General features: G+C 39.7%; 1 long non-coding RNA gene across 1 annotated transcript; it reads right to left on the reverse strand.

Annotated features, from left to right (window-relative positions):
- Positions 1-14665: 14665 nt before the first annotated feature.
- Positions 14666-15547, reverse strand: LOC148064550 (uncharacterized). Its single transcript, XR_015713438.1, has 3 exons — positions 15494-15547; positions 14841-15081; positions 14666-14738 (listed from the first exon to the last, which is right to left on the reverse strand). It is a non-coding gene; the product is annotated as an uncharacterized LOC148064550 (long non-coding RNA).
- Between the last annotated feature and the right edge of the window lie 688 nt (positions 15548-16235).

Here is a 16235-nt window from a genome sequence, read left to right on the forward strand (position 1 = left end):
TGCCAGATTTAAAAGCAGTGGAGCGAGCACGCAGCATGCTTCGTACCTGAGTGTTCACCCAGGGCTTCTGGTTGGGGAATGTCCTGACATGTATGGTGGGGACGATGTTGTCAACACACGTGCTGATGTACCCGGTCACATACTCAGCGTAGTCCTGTACGCTGACAGAGGAGTCTTCCAGAGTGGCTGCAGCTTTAAAAACATCCCAGTCTGTCGTAGCAAAACAGTCTTGCAGGATGTTTTCGGTTTCTGGGTTCCAGAGTTTGATGTCTTTTATGACTGGGTTTGATTGTTTTAGTCTTTGTCTGTAGGCAGGGTACATAAACAATGATATGTGGTCAGAGTGTCCAAAGTGGGGGCGGGGTGCAGCCCTGTATCCACCACGAATGTTGCTGTAAACATGGTCCAGAGTGTTCTTTTCACGGGTGGGAATATTCACATGCTGGTGGTATTTGGGGAATACAGTCCGTAAGTTGCACTGGTTAAAGTCTCCAGCAGTGATGAAGACAGCGTCGGGATGAGCCGTCTCCAGCGCGCTGATGACGTCATGGAGTGTGCCGAGTGCAGCGTCAGAGTTTGCCTGTGGGGGGATGTAAACAGCGGACAAAAACACAGCAGTAAACTCCCGCGGTAGATAGTAGGGTCGGCATTTCAGTAATAAAAACTCCACGTCAGGTGAACAGTGCTTATAAACAGTCTGTATGTCTCCACACCACGCGTTGTTAATGTAAACACACACACCCCCTCCTTTTGATTTACCCGAGGCTGCAGACCGGTCTCCGCGATACACGGAGTGGGTAGTCAGCTGAATGGCACAGTCCGGGATTCTGTCTGAAAGCCAGGTCTCCGTGAAAATGAGAGCACAGCATTCCCTCGTTTCCCGTTGAGTTGAGATCCTGGCTCGAAGCTCGTCCAGTTTGTTGTCCATTGACCGCACATTGGCGAGTAGGAGGCTGGGTAGCGATGGTCTGCTAGCGCGAGCTTTTAGCCTAGCGTGTAGCCCAGACCTCCTCCCCCGCTTACGTCGCCGTCTCCGGAGCACCTCTCTGGGGTCGGCATGCACACTGTAGCTCGGGGCTTCGGAGCCTGCATGGGGGTGGTGGCGGCGGCTGCGAGAGCGAACAAGCTCCGGTAGCTCCGGTGGAATATAAGGAGTTAAATCCAGGTGGTTATGTAAGCTACCAATGTCCAGAAGTGCCTGCCTGCTGTAAGTTACCAGTGCATGGCATTTTGAAGAAAAAGAAAAAAAGAAAACACACCAAAAAACAATAAAAAGCCGGTATCTGAGAGCGGAGCGAGCAAACACGTCGGCCACGGGGGGCGCCATGTTTGTCAAATGCGTCATGTCTGCGGTGGAGCTCAGACTGCTCAGGGGTTACCCTCTGGCCAAATATGGCTTTTCTCCCAAAGGTTCTGTCATTATCAAACCTCAACCGTCCCATTCAAGTGGCACAACTTATTCCCCCGGAAGGGGAAGACGCATTTGGACTGCTGTGCCCTGTGCGGGCTCTAAGAACCTATGTAGCTGCAACCGCAAGTATAAGACGGTCGGACCAGCTCTTCATTTGCTATGGTGGCCCTAGGAAAGGCTGTGCTCTTTCCAAACAGCGACTCTCACTGGATCGTGGATGTGTTTACCCACGCATATAAAGGAAGTGGTCACCCCCTGCCATTCGGGGTGAGGTGCCACTCTCCCAGAGCGATGTCTATGTCATGGGCAGCCCTACGCGGGGTACCCCTAGGGGACATCTGTGAGGCAGCATCATGGGCCTCACCAAGCACTTTTTTCAGGTTCTATCGGATGAACGTCGCCACTCCTCATCCATGAGGTGTGGTCCGGTTGCCCGACTCTGTTGCTTCCCCTCAATGAGGTGTATGTACTAGGATTCTTTGTGACCTTGTTGTTATGGGTAATCCAGTGCTTGAAGCACCGCCTCTGGCGGTCAGTAGGGACGAAATAGAATGAAAGTTACATATGTAACTACGGTTCTATGAGTCCCGGATGACCGCCAGAGCGTTCTGTCACTCAGAATCCTTGTGATTTCGCGAGAAGATTCTGCAGGAACAGATCCTCTGATGTCACCGGAAGATATACCCTTCCGGGTCATCAGGGGTCACAGGTGACTTTGTTGGTATTAAACTCGAACTGTGCATGCGCAAGATGGATACATTCAGTGCTTGAAGCACCGCCTCTGGCGGTCATCCGGGACTCATAGAACCGTAGTTACATATGTAACTTTCGTTTTACATGTGTATCTCTAGGTAATGTTTTTACATGTGTATCTCTAGGTCTTGTTTTACATGTCTATCTCTAGGTAATGTTTTTACATGTGTATCTCTAGGTAATGTTTATACATGTGTATCTCTAGGTAATGTTTATACATGTTGTTAGATTGGAAATTATTATACACTATACGTATACGCCATAAGTTAAATTAATGCTAAAAAGATAATAAAAATATAGAGTATAAATTACTAGCCTCATCTAATAGCTTAAACGTTTGAATACACATTCATAACCAACATTTCACTTCATACTGATATACACTGTCTCAAGGCTAGCTTGAAACAGACGTAGAGATTAATCAGCGACTTAATGAAGCATCTGTCTGTCTGCTCAGTTCACACCTGTGGGCGTGAAACAAAATGGCAAAACGGAACACACCCAAGAAAGGGGGGCTGGAAGACAAAGGAACTTGCCCACACGGAGGGGAGGCAGGGAGGTTGCTCTCCAGGTGACCCGAGACAGGAACTAACATGAAAGAACCACTGCCCTGGAAGAGACGACCCCCTGGACAGGAAACTTTTCCTTAAATTATGGTTCTCATCTTACCTTTCTGGGCGCAGTTTTAGTGTATCTGCCAATCAAATGAGGTCTGAATCGGCAGATCTGTTGTGTGGAGTCCCTCAAGGTTCTGTTCTGGGTCCTTTATTGTTTTTGCTGTACTTGATTCCCCTCGGTAAAATCATTCAGAGATTTCCAGATGTTTCTTATCACATTTTTGCTGATGACATCCAGCTCTACTGCTCTTTTGATCCAACTGAGCCCCAGAGGCTGAACAGCTTAGTCAATTGTTTGCTAGAAATCAAACAATGGCTGAGTGAAAACACTCTACAGCTAAATGTGGACAAAACTAATACACTGGTGATTGCTCCTGATGATAAGATTCCAGGGTTGAGTCAGTACTTGGGTGACTTAGGTCAGTCTGTCAAACTAAGCCTGAGAAACCTGGGTGTTGTATTTGATAAAGACATGTCTCTTGTTCGACATTGCAGAAAACTGACCAGAAACTGTTTCCTTCAACTGAGAAAAATCTCTAAACTTAGGAAAATGTTGTCGGAACATGATCTGGAGCTTGTAATCCATGTGTTTGTTTCTTCTCATCTGGACTATTGCAACAGATTGTTTTCATGTCTTAACAAGAAGGAGCTGTCTCGTCTGCAGTTGATTCAGAACTCTGCAGCGAGAATTCTGACCCGCTCAAGTAGAAGAACTCACATCTCTCCGGTCCTTAAAACTCTTCACTGGCTTCCAGTTTCTTTCAGGATCAACTTTAAAATTCTGGTTCTTACTTTCAGAGCTATTCATGGTCAGGCTCCTCCTTACATCACTGATCTGATCCAGCCTTACACCCCAGCTCGGGCTCTGAGGTCTGTGGATCAAAATCTACTTATGGTTCCACGCACACGGCTCAGGACCAGAGGAGAGAAATCTTTTCAGGCTGTTGCTCCTAAGCTTTGGAACGATCTTCCTCTCTCTTTGCGCTTGATGGAGTCTACTGACTCCTTTAAGAAACATCTTAAGACCTTTCTATTTGTTCAGGCTTTTCCTTGAATTTCTCGAACTCCTGTTGTGTTCTCAGTATTATCTTGATCTTTAAAGTATGTACTTTTTTGAGTATTGTTTTGATTGTTTAAGCGCTTTGTGACCCTGGTCTCGAAAAGCGCTATATAAATAAATATTACTTACTTACTTACTTAAATACAAAGAAGCCCCATAACCCGGGACCGTCTTTCCCGGAGCTATTGACCTGTAGAGCTGCCGGCAAAGAGCGAGTCCTTTCGATCGTAAGGTTGTATCTTTGTTTGACTTGTAGCGGCGAATAAACGACCCGTACACCCTGCATTTTGACCTTTTCTCTCCATAAAGCAAAGTATTAAGACCCGGACGTGACGTTGTCCAAAATATGGTAAGCAGAAAACCTTTTATTTAATTTCTAGTTTCGTCTGGCTGAGTTAATCGATTTAGAAGCCGTATGAGTGGATGGGTTCCGCTTGTAAGGCAAGCAAAGCTTTTTGTCTTTATCTTTATACTTAGATTGTGTCATCTTGTTCTTCCTCTTATGTTCTTTTCTTATTTTATTTTTTATGTATTATTTTTTATTGTTTATGAAAAATTGCTGGCTACTGGAAAAAAAACATCATCAATAAAGTTTTACCTTACCTTAAACATATAACTTGTTGTTTTGGTTTTATTTTCCGTTACGACTCTTGGCACCTAAAGTAATCACAGATAGAACATAATTGGCCGGGGGTTCTATCGAGTGACAAATATATCTCTATTAGCACGTTTTAAAGGCATTTAATTCACCCTTTTAGAGATGCTTAACCCCCTTGAGTACGAATGGTGTGTGAATGGGAAAAAATAGAGCTTTTTATAGGTTACGCTGCCTTATGAGTACTTATATTATGATAAAAAACAAAAAACAACTTTCTTCATTAATGCAACGTTAACGCTAATGTGTGTTTTTCAAGTTTTAAATAAAGAAATTTTATAGCTTTCTTAAATTTCTATTGGCTAAAAAAGATCGTTTTTTTCTTGTAAGTTTTATATTGCGAGTTTATTTTTAAAAGAGGGAAAAAACGGCTTACTATATTTATAAAAGAAGTTTCACGGTCAACTGCCGTGGACTTCTATTTGTCATGTTTATGTCCTTTACGGTTTTATTTTGAAGTTGTGTTTCCGTTTTTGGTACGTGTTCCTCTGTTTGTCTTGACAGACGCTGGCAGGTGCGCGGCTGGTGATGATTGAATGGCGAGTTCTTCCCTCAGATAAGGAGCATCTCTAACCGGAAGAACTCGCCAGAGTATTCAGTTTCCTGACCAGGTTGGCATCTCAGATCACTCCGTGCTCGTGTTTTGAATGAACGATCTTTTGAAGACCCCTGACGTTGTCAGCGATTTTAGTTGCTCATGTGAGTCTTTTTTCCCCTTTGTTGTAGTTGCGGATCTGAGACCCCGATCTCCAGCCGCGTCCTGCCTCCGTCCCGAGCGCCTGTTATGTTTTTTGTTTCGGTCCTTTCCGACCGTGTGGATAATTAAAAGACTTTGTTCTGAACATTTCCTCCGTGGATTATTCACTTCCGCATCTGGGTCTCCTGCCGTGTTCCACCCGTGACACTATTGGTTGAAAAAAGCGTTTTTTGCTTGTGAATTTCATGTTGCAAGTTTTTTTTATACAAATTTTTGGTAATTATAAAATGAGTATTCAAGCGTGTTATAATATTTTTGGGGAAAAAAGCATTTCTTGCGCCGCAAGTTTTACGAATTCAAATACTTTTGTTGTTTCTTATGTTACGCTGGTTGCACAGTGAGTACCTATATTGTGATAAAAAAAATAACGACTTTCTTGACTAAATGCGACGTTAATGCTAATGTCAAGCGTGACAGTTCTCTTATAGAGGGAGACGAACAATTGGTGTAAAAATAAAAATAACAAAAAGAAGGAAAAAATAAAATAAATAAAAATAAGAAATGGATTCATCTGAACTGCGGGTAAAATGGCAGTCTCGTGGAATAGGATCATGTGCTGTATTGTTTCGCTCTGTAAGTTCGTATGTGGAAAAAATTGCTCCGTTGGATTGGAAAAATGTTGTAAAAAACTGGTATAAATGGGCTAAAAAGCAAAGAAAGGTTGGAAATCTGCCTGATTGGGGCATGCGTATGCCTGAAGAAGATATTCTTGGTGAAAATGTGAAAAATATTAATCTAGAACTTGAAGTCATTAGGAGGAGAAAAACAAGCATGTTGTTTAGTGAAAAATACAGACTGGCTTTGTTAGAAAAAACTAAAACTGATAGAGACAGATTTTTTGTGATTATGGAAATGGTAAAAATGATAAAGTTAAATACTGAAGTGATGGCACCAGTGAAAGCTGTTAAAAAGAAGTTGTTGATGAAAATAGTGTAACTGAAAAAACTGAATCACCACCACCTTACCTAGAAGGTGGAAACCAAAATGTAAACTCACAAATGTTGTCTGATAGATTGCAACAAATGGTAATGAAAGAGAAAGTGAACACCCAGGCACCAGTGTTCAATGTTACAGGAGGGCAGCTGATGATGGATCAAGATGGTAATGAAATAGATAAAACAAAAATGATACATTTAAAAGAGAAAATAGATAATGTAGCAATAATAACACATAGGCAAGACATTCTCACAAGAGATCTGTTAGACTCAGCAGAAAAAACACTTAACATATTTGAATTAGCAATAAGACAAGAAAAAGTAGATAAAGATGTGAGTGCAGCCATGACAAGTACACTTGGAACTATAGAGCAGCTGTGTGAGGAGGTAGATGACAAATCAGAAAAATTAAAAAAGAAAAATGACAGTGAGGAAAGAAGCAGCAGTAAGAATGAGGAACAAGACAATCATTGTAATTATAGACTTGACCCAGGCACGCCACTGACACCCTCTTAACATAAAGTTAAAACTAGAAAAGGTGAGAAAGGGAGACTAGATGGATTGGGAACAGGACCTCATGGACAGTTTCCTCTAGTGATGAAGAGTAGAAGAAAGAGGGATTATACTGATTACGTCTCAGCAACTATGATGGATGTACAATGTCTGAAAGAAAAACTTCCTCCTTTGGAAAGGGGAGCAGGTCCGTGGATTAATGTTTTTTGCAACAATGTGACAGGAATTGTATTGGCTATTGGAGATTGGAGACAAATTGTTATGGCATGTGTGGATTTTGATAATTTGTTAAAAATAGAGGAAAAAGCAGGAACTTGTAGGGAGCCATACCAAGCACTTTTTTCTCCTCATGCAAAACGAATATTTAAGGCCATGAGAAAGGTGTTCCCTACAAAGGTGGATGTGAATGAACTGATGTCATGCATGCACAAAGATTTGGAAGCTGAACAGCGGCAGCAAATGGCTGCAGCCCAACAGTATTTCACACCAGGCAACGACTGCTGCTTTTCATGTGGACAACCAGGTCACTGGAGAAATGAATGTCCTTTCTACCCACAGATCCCAGCATATTACAAATCTCTTAAAATAAAAAGGGGATGTAGATTTTTCAGAAGTCATGCAGGACCACAGTTCCGCAAGCCGAGTAGAAGGGGCCGGCATCACCTGCCCCTACCTGATATGAATCCTCAGCCCTCATCAAACTAGTGATGGCAGAAAGAAAAGCTAAAAACAACAGATAAATAATCAGCAAGACGAAGGAATTCAATTTCATGGCTATTACTAACTGAATGTGTTAAGTTGTGTAATTCCAGGAAAGGAGATGTTTTAAATCAGCTGCACAGAGGCTTGAGCGAGTTGTGTTGTGAGGACAGTTAAAACAAGGGACACGGACCCCTGCTGACATTCCACAGGTTGTAAACAATTCCACATGAGCCGTGGTGCAACAGAGGAGATGATGTCAGGCTCATGGAGAAAGTGACTTCTGTGTCCAGTTGTAGGTTGTAGGTAAGGAGAAGAATTTTGAGTAGCAATGGAGGTGTGAATCAGGTTGTAGAAGTGGAGGTGTGAATCAGTTGCTGAAATGGTCAGTTAAGAAAGGTCTCTAATGTAATTAATGATAAAAACAATTGGTCAAAAGGAAAGATGTTTTTTTGGGCAAGACGGTGATGCACAGAGGATTCTAGTTGGCTTTGAAAAAACATTGCATTACAAAGCCCATGAGATATGTTTTTATCAGGAATTTGTTAATTACAGAAGTTGAATTTATCAATGAAAGTGAAAATGGTTACTCTTGCATCCTTACGTACAATGATTTACAATCTCATTTAGAAGACATGGTTCTGACAGGGAAGTCTTCGCAACATAAATAAATAGTGGTGCCATTCATTTGAAAAATGACTTAAAAGGTTTCATATAAAATAGATGTAGGTTTTAATTCAATGGTAAAGGAATGATTTCCAAAGTTCAGCACAGGTGAGGTCAGACAACATAACACCCCAGTTTCAATTTTGCAGAAAGAAAAGTTGTATGTTTTTCTTGTATTTAACGAACATGTCTAGTTCTCCTTTTACAGTTGAAGGAGACAAAGAAAGCCTTAAAAATGACCTAACAAAGGTCATGGTGGATCCAGGTTTAAATTTGCATTCAGGTGGAGATACCTGGAATGTGACACAGCAGGGGGTGGCACCAACACCAGTGCAGAACAGTCACACCACCATTTGGAGAAAACCTGGTAAAATAACATCTTAAGACTCTCACAGGTTCCAAAAGAGGGACTACAGCAGAGACGGCGTAGTTAAACAGGGGGAGTTGGATCAAGGTGATCTTTGAGATGATCAGACAACAGTAGCCCAAAGGACAGGTAACATAAAAAGATGTTATGTGTCTCTAGGGGAGGTTGATGTATGAATGGAATGAGCAATGAATGAACAGTGAACAGTATTGATGAAACTGATGTTCCTAATTTGGGGATTCCTGGTTTTATGTCCTAAATGGGGGACGCCCCGGGTAAATCAAAGTGAAAAAGAAAAGAAAAATGAAAAAATAAGCAACCAAAAACTAAGAATGAACCTAAAACTTAAACTACATTAACAATAAAAATTAGCTCATTTAGATTAAAACTAAAACTGAACTAGATTTAAAATAAACTGAAGAAGAATTAAAATATATATTAAAAGTAGAAATAAAAAAAAAAAATACAAAATATTAATAAGAACCAATATGGAAATAATAAAAATACAAAATAAACACGAACAACAAAACAAATGGGGTAAAAGAACATGTATTGTGGTCAGCTCATACTGCCAGATACAACACGTCCTCACACCCAAGGCGTCATACCGTCCTACGCCGTGCAATGTCCCCCTGGCGTCACTAAGGTAACGTTACAGGGGGGACAAAAACGGCGGTATTTGCCTACCCGGGTCACCCAGTAATATACAGAGCACCCCCCGACGTCGGATTCAAAACGACCCGGGTTACATTTCACGCGTCGCCCACCTCTTCGTTGCCATGGTAACGTGACGTGACTACCGTAATTCTACAACTATGAAGCGCACTTGAAATGTTTAATGTCAACAGTGCGATTCTAACCCTGATTGTGCTTACCGACCTCAAACCACTTTAAGGAGGTACAGAGTGAATATAAATCTGTAAAAATGCTTAATTTTAATTTTTTGAAGCTTGGATTGTTCACGCATCGCGGAAGTCAAGAGGCTCTCGCGGATTAATACATGCTTAAAAGGTCCTGTAAAAGTGACTATATTATATATTTGTAGGTGTTTCAACTCCATAATGTTGACATTGTTTTATGAATGAGTAAAATAAAGTATATTGCTATTTCGCTTGATCCTCTTTATAATCCGGTGCTTTTCTATGAAAATAGAACCTTTCATTGAGATTGCATGTATGGACATATGTTTTCTTTTTATTTAGCTTTAGTTTATTGAGCGTCTACGTGATGTTTGTCAACAGTAATCGCGATCCTGCAGAGGTGACGTAACACACCCTAATCAACGCCCCTTCCTCCAAACGCCGGATGATGACGTCACAATTGTTGACAAAGATCAATAGCATTTTGTCCACACGTTTGTTCAGTAAGTTGACGGAACCAGGTGCGCGTCACTCGTCTATTGAGGTAAGATATCATTATTGCTTTAAGTCGACTCAGAAATAAGGTTTCATTGCGTGTAATGTAACTTTCTGTGGTGCGTTAACACGAGAGCTAGTTCGCTAACACTTAGCTTTTTAAATTATAATGCAACTCACACACGTATTTTGTTTGTTATTTTGAAAGGACGAAAATATATTTAATATTCCAATAAAAAGTTTGCTATATTGGCAGGTCATGGTAGGCGATTTATTTTATTGATATTCAAGATATTGATTTCATTTATCACTTCCGCATATTAATACAGATAACATATTTATCGTATTTAAGTATATAAGTATACGTTTATTTTAACCCTTTTGGATGAGGGATTTGATCTTTTGTTGTTTTCTTTAAATGACAGAATATATATAAAATTATAATGAAAAGTATTTTAAATTCCAGCATAAATAGGTAAACCAGATGGAAACACAATCAAACAATGGATGAAGGAAACTTGGAGAGCTTATCTCTGAATGATCAAGTATACTTGCTTGTATTTATTGATTTATTATATTTAAAAGGGAGCACTAGTATGTTTTTGTTTTGTTTTTGCATGGAAGTGACCTGCAAGAACTGCCCAGAACTCCAGACCTGCTTGACATGAAACCTTTCTCTCTGTGGTTCCTGACAAATGATTTCAAATGTGAAGTAAGTGAGTAATATTTGTAACATAGTGAACACAAACTTGTAAACCTACAGCACATCCCATCATGGAAATAATCTAAAATGCAATTCTATGTTCTTTTCTAGGTGAGATGGAGTGCTGCATATCAGGTGCTGGACTAACCATCGGAGGTGGAAGGGGTCAACATGTCAAAAGCAGGTGAGGTGGTTTCATCATACACACTTTGGTCATTAAAATAGTCATGTTTGGTAATAATGATCAATACATTTCTGTGGCAGGACGCACTGACATGCTGACGCTTATGGTCAAGGTTTTCTGGCTTCTGTTGTTGGAAACACTTGGTCGTGCCCGTCAAGGTGGAAGGTACACTAGACTGAAGAGTCTTTTTCAATAGAATTTACACTTCAAATGATCAGAATCAAACGACTTCATTAATACAATGTTTTCCAGGTTCTGTTGACTTTCAGACAAAGAGCATTCAACGTTATTATGGCAGTAAGGAGACGGCAGGAAGTGTCAGATTCTTGAGAAGGAGATGAACCACCTCTGGACTCTGTCAAGTCGTTGTGATTCCCTGAAAGAGTTGTCTCGCATGGCAGCGTCACAGCAAGGTAAGAGTTCATTTAGCAAGTGAAGAACAGAAGTACAGCTGCTCATTCTTATTGTCTTATTCTTTTAAGATGCACCATGGGCTTGACTGGTGAGGCTTTGAAGGATCTTCAGAGCCTTTGAGGAGCAGCAGCAAGTCAGCATGACGTCACTCGAACCATGACTCGGACCAGAAACTACTACACACAAGTCTTCGATGAGGACGAGACCATCAACGTCGTGCAGATTCACTCTGATGGTTACTCGTGACATTTGTGACGATCTGTGAACAATTGTTTGATATGAAACCTGTAATAAAGCACAATTTGATTTCATTTTGAATAACATCCCATAGTATTCATCATCAGTGCAGGTAATGTGTTAAAAGTGTTAAAATGTGTTTGAGATCGACATAGAGTTAAACATGAACAATATTCAGGCAAAGCAGACATCATATGTTAATGAATCAATTAATTAATGCTTTATTTGAAACATGTTACATAAGAAAGTAAACTTAAGACAAACAAACAAAACCAATGACATTAGTCAAACAATAATTATAGTCAAAACAATAATATTTACCCAACATGTCCAAATTAAGAAGGATGAAGCATAAGCTCGTTTATACCTAACCCTTCACTACTCAATTATTAACCATCAACACCCAAAGTACATAAACAAAATACAAACATAAACAAACAAACATGCAGCAAAACACAGTGGAGATATTTAATATATAAATAGAGATAAACCACTGCTTTCTTGAAATCACCACACTTGCAATAACTTTCATAATGTTGTCATTCCATGTGATATGGGTAACAGTAAAAAATTGATTTAAATCATCAGTAATCATCATCGTTTAAAATAGAAACTGAAGAGCTATTTGTAAATTACACTCAAACTATGAAATAGAAGACAGCATGTCTAAAAGCTTTGTGAGACCCACAGTACATGTTTGAACTTTATAATATACATATTTATGTTATTGATAGGTGACTCAGGACTGCTGTTATACTATCAGAAAACTACACACACCAACATGATTCATTTGTTTGTAGTGGCCTGTGCTACATCAAAGGGTTAATTCTCTAACTTCAAGAGGCATGAAGGCCGTTGTAAAGCTGATATTTATATGACACATTCAGATGGTCTCCTACTATCCTGTGAGAAGTGTGGTTCAATGAGTCCAAAAATGAGGGAGAGGTTGTCATTCTTCTGTCAAGATGATCTCCAACAGAATGACGAGACCTGATTTTCCAGGAATGGATTTGGGAACTTTTTTCTACTCAGACCTCAGAGCTGATATTTGGATATGTTATTCTAGACTCCATTCTGAGTTGAACTGTGGTGGTTTGATGTTGCTATGAACTTCCTGTGCCCCGTGGTATCATGGGAAACTTGGAGAAATCTGGACTTTGAAGCTCTATAAATCGACCATTGTTAATTTAAATGATCTGAAACTTTTAGAGGTTCTTCATGTTCCATTTGTACACATATATGTTCAAGAGTGTTTCTCTAGGTGCTTCCTGAAGCTACTTCCGGTTTGGGAGGGATTATCATTATGGTTCTACCAGTATATGATTTTACAGGTGTCAGAGGTCACACAGACCAAGTTTCATATAGCTGAGGGTCACAGAGGTCAAATTAGAGCAAAATAGCAACTGTTATGAAAAAATGTGCTTTTTGGCTCCTGTTTCTGGTTTGAGGCCCCTGGAGGTCTGAAAATTAGTGTGTGTGTTCACAATGAACTAAATATCAAACATGTAAATTTTGGTTTAAGTAGCTTTAGAAATCTCTGACCTATTGACCTATTTTGGCTATTGTGGCCTGTTGGACATGAAAGGGTTAATTCTATAACTTCAAGAGACTGTCACGTGGGCCCATGTGAAGCTAGTAAGATAAAATTTAATTTACAGAGTCTGACGGTCCCCTAGTATCTATGTAAGAAATCTGGTGTCCATTGGTGCAAAAATGAGGGAGAGGTTGTCATTCTTCTGTCAAGATGGTCTCTGAGTGAGACAGAATGACGAGACCTGATTTTCCAGGAATGGATTTGGGAACTTTTTTCTACTCAGACCTCAGAGCTGATATTTGGATATGTTATTCTAGACTCCATTCTGAGTTGAACTGTGGTGGTTTGATGTTGCTATGAACTTCCTGTGCCCCATGGTATCATGGGAAACTTGGAGAAATCTGGACTTTGAAGCTCTATAAATCGACCATTGTTAATTTAAATGATCTGAAACTTTTAGAGGTTCTTCATGTTCCATTTGTACACGTATATTTTTATTTTTCTAGGTGCTTCCTGAAGCTACTTCCGGTTTGGGAGGGGCTATCATTATGGTTCCACAAGCATATGATTTAAGAGGTGTCAGAGGTCACGCAGACCAAGTTTCATATGTCTGAGGGTCACAGAGGTCACATAAGAGAAAAAGAGCAACAGTCATGAAAAACACGTTTTTGGCCCCGGTTCATTCCCAGCGGCCCCTCGGAGTCTGAAAATGAGCATGATAGTTCACACTAGCCTCAATATCAAGCCTCTGTTAATTAATGTACATGTTATTGATTACTAATGTATGATTATGTTTGTACCTATGCAATACATATTATTGATTACATGTGATTATAGATGTACTTATTCCAATAGTAGTAAACTTTAAACTTTTGACACTGGATAAGCTATTAACTCCAATATGAATATTGTACATGAGCTGCTTTTCATCAACCTGTCATAATAAAAGATATGAACTGTTATCATAAAAACTTTATTTTAATTTTTTAAGCATTCATTGGTATCAATTATAGGCATATCTGAAGTTACAACTGCATTGATCATGTTGGGATGAATACTATGGGATGTTATTCAAAATTATATCAAATTGTGCTTTATTACAGGTTTCATATCAAACAAATGTTCACAGATCGTCACAAATGTCACGAGTAACCATCAGAGTGAATCTGCACGACGTTGATGGACTCGTCCTCATCGAAGACTTGTGTGTAGTAGTTTCTGGTCCGAGTCATGGTTCGAGTGACGTCATGCTGACTTGCTGCTGCTCCTCAAAGGCTCTGAAGATCCTTCAAAGCCTCACCAGTCAAGCCCATGGTGCATCTTAAAAGAATAAGACAATAAGAATGAGCAGATGTACTTCTGTTCTTCACTTGCTAAATAAACTCTTACCTTGCTGTGACGCTGCCATGCGAGACAACTCTTTCAGGGAATCACAACGACTTGACAGAGACTTCCAGAGGTGGTTCATCTCCTTCTCAAGAATCTTTCACTTCCTGTCGTCTCCTTACTGCCATAACAACGTCGAATCCTCTTTGTCCGAAAGTCAACAGAACCTGGAAAATATTGTATTAATGAAGTCGTTTGATTCCGATCATTTGAAGTGTAAAATCTATTGAAAAAGACTCTTCAGTCTAGTGTACCTTCCACCTTGACGGGCACGACCAAGTGTTTCCAACAACAGAAGCCAGAAAACCTTGACCATAAGCGTCAGCATGTCAGTGCGTCCTGCCACAGAAATGTATTGATCATTATTACCAAACATGACTATTTTAATGACCAAAGTGTGTATGATGTAACCATCTCACCTGCTTCTGACATGTTGACTCCTTCCACCTCCGATGGTTAGTCCAGCACCTGATATGCAGCACTCCATCTCACCTAGAAAAGAACATAACATTGTATTTTAGATTATTTCCATGATGGGATGTGCTGTAGGTTTACAAGTTTGTGTTCACTATGTTACAAATATTACTCACTTACTTCACATTTGAAATCATTTGTCAGGAACCACAGAGAGAAATGTTTCATGTCAAGCAGGTCTGGAGTTCTGGGCAGTTCTTGCAGGTCACTTCCATGCAAAAACAAAAACATACTAGTGCTCCCTTTTAAATATAATAAATCAATAAATACAAGCAAGTATACTTGATCATTCAGAGATAAGCTCTCCATGTTTCCTTCATCCATTGTTTGATTGTGTTTCCATCTGGTTTACCTCTTTATGCTGGAATTTAAAATACTTTTCATTATTATTTTATATATATTCTTTCATTTAAAGAAAACAACAACAGATCAAATCCCTCATCCAAAAGGGTTCAAATAAACGTATACTTATATACTTAAATACGATAAATATGTTATCTGTATTAATATGCGGAAGTGATAAATGAAATCAATATCTTGAATATTAATAAAATAAATCGCCTACCATGACCCACCAATATAGCAAACTTTTTATTGGAATATAAATATATTTTCGTCCTTCAAAATAACAAAAAAAATACGTGCGTGAGTTACATTATAATTTAAAAAGCTAAGTTTTAGCGAACTAGCTCTCGTGTTAACGCACCACAGAAAGTTACATTACACGCAATGAAACCTTATTTCTGAGTCTTAAAGCAATAATGATATCTTACCTCAATAGACGAGTGACGCGCACCTGGTTCCGTCAAGTTATGCACAAACGTGAGGGTAAAATGCAATCGATCTTTGTAAACAAGTGTGACGTCATCATCCGGAAGTTGCGTATGCGGCAATTTGAAAACTTTTTAGCTGACGCTAAATTTAAACTAAACTTAATTCGGTCTTTATACAAGCACGCATCTACTATTGTATTCATGGCGCTTTTAAACAAACAAGCACAATATCTCATTTTATTCCTGTGGTGTGACGTCACTGCTGCAGGATCAGTTGATTAGCATGTGTGACGTCACCCCTGCAGGATCGCGATTAATGTTGACAAACGTCACGTAGACGCTTATAATCACAGCTAAATAAAAAGAAAACATATGTCCATAAACGCAATCTCAATGAAAGCTTATATTTTCATAGGAAAGCGCACCGGATTATAAAGAGGATCAAGCGAAATAGCACAGACTTTATTTTACTCATTCATAAAACAATGTCAACATTATGGAGTTGAAACACCTAAAAATATACAATATAGTCACTTTTCTAAACTTAGGAAAATGTTGTCGGAACATGATCTGGAGCTTGTAATCCATGCGTTTGTTTCTTCTCGTCTGGACTATTGTAACAGTTTGTTTTCATGTCTTAACAAGAAGGATGTGTCTCGTCTGCAGTTGATTCAGAACTCTGCAGCGAGAATTCTGACCCGCTCTAGTAGAAGAACTCACATCTCTCCGGTCCTTAAAACTC

Source organism: Callionymus lyra, chromosome 15 (genome assembly GCF_982586985.1).
Source record: "Callionymus lyra chromosome 15, fCalLyr1.hap1.1, whole genome shotgun sequence".
Lineage (NCBI taxonomy): Eukaryota > Metazoa > Chordata > Actinopteri > Syngnathiformes > Callionymidae > Callionymus > Callionymus lyra.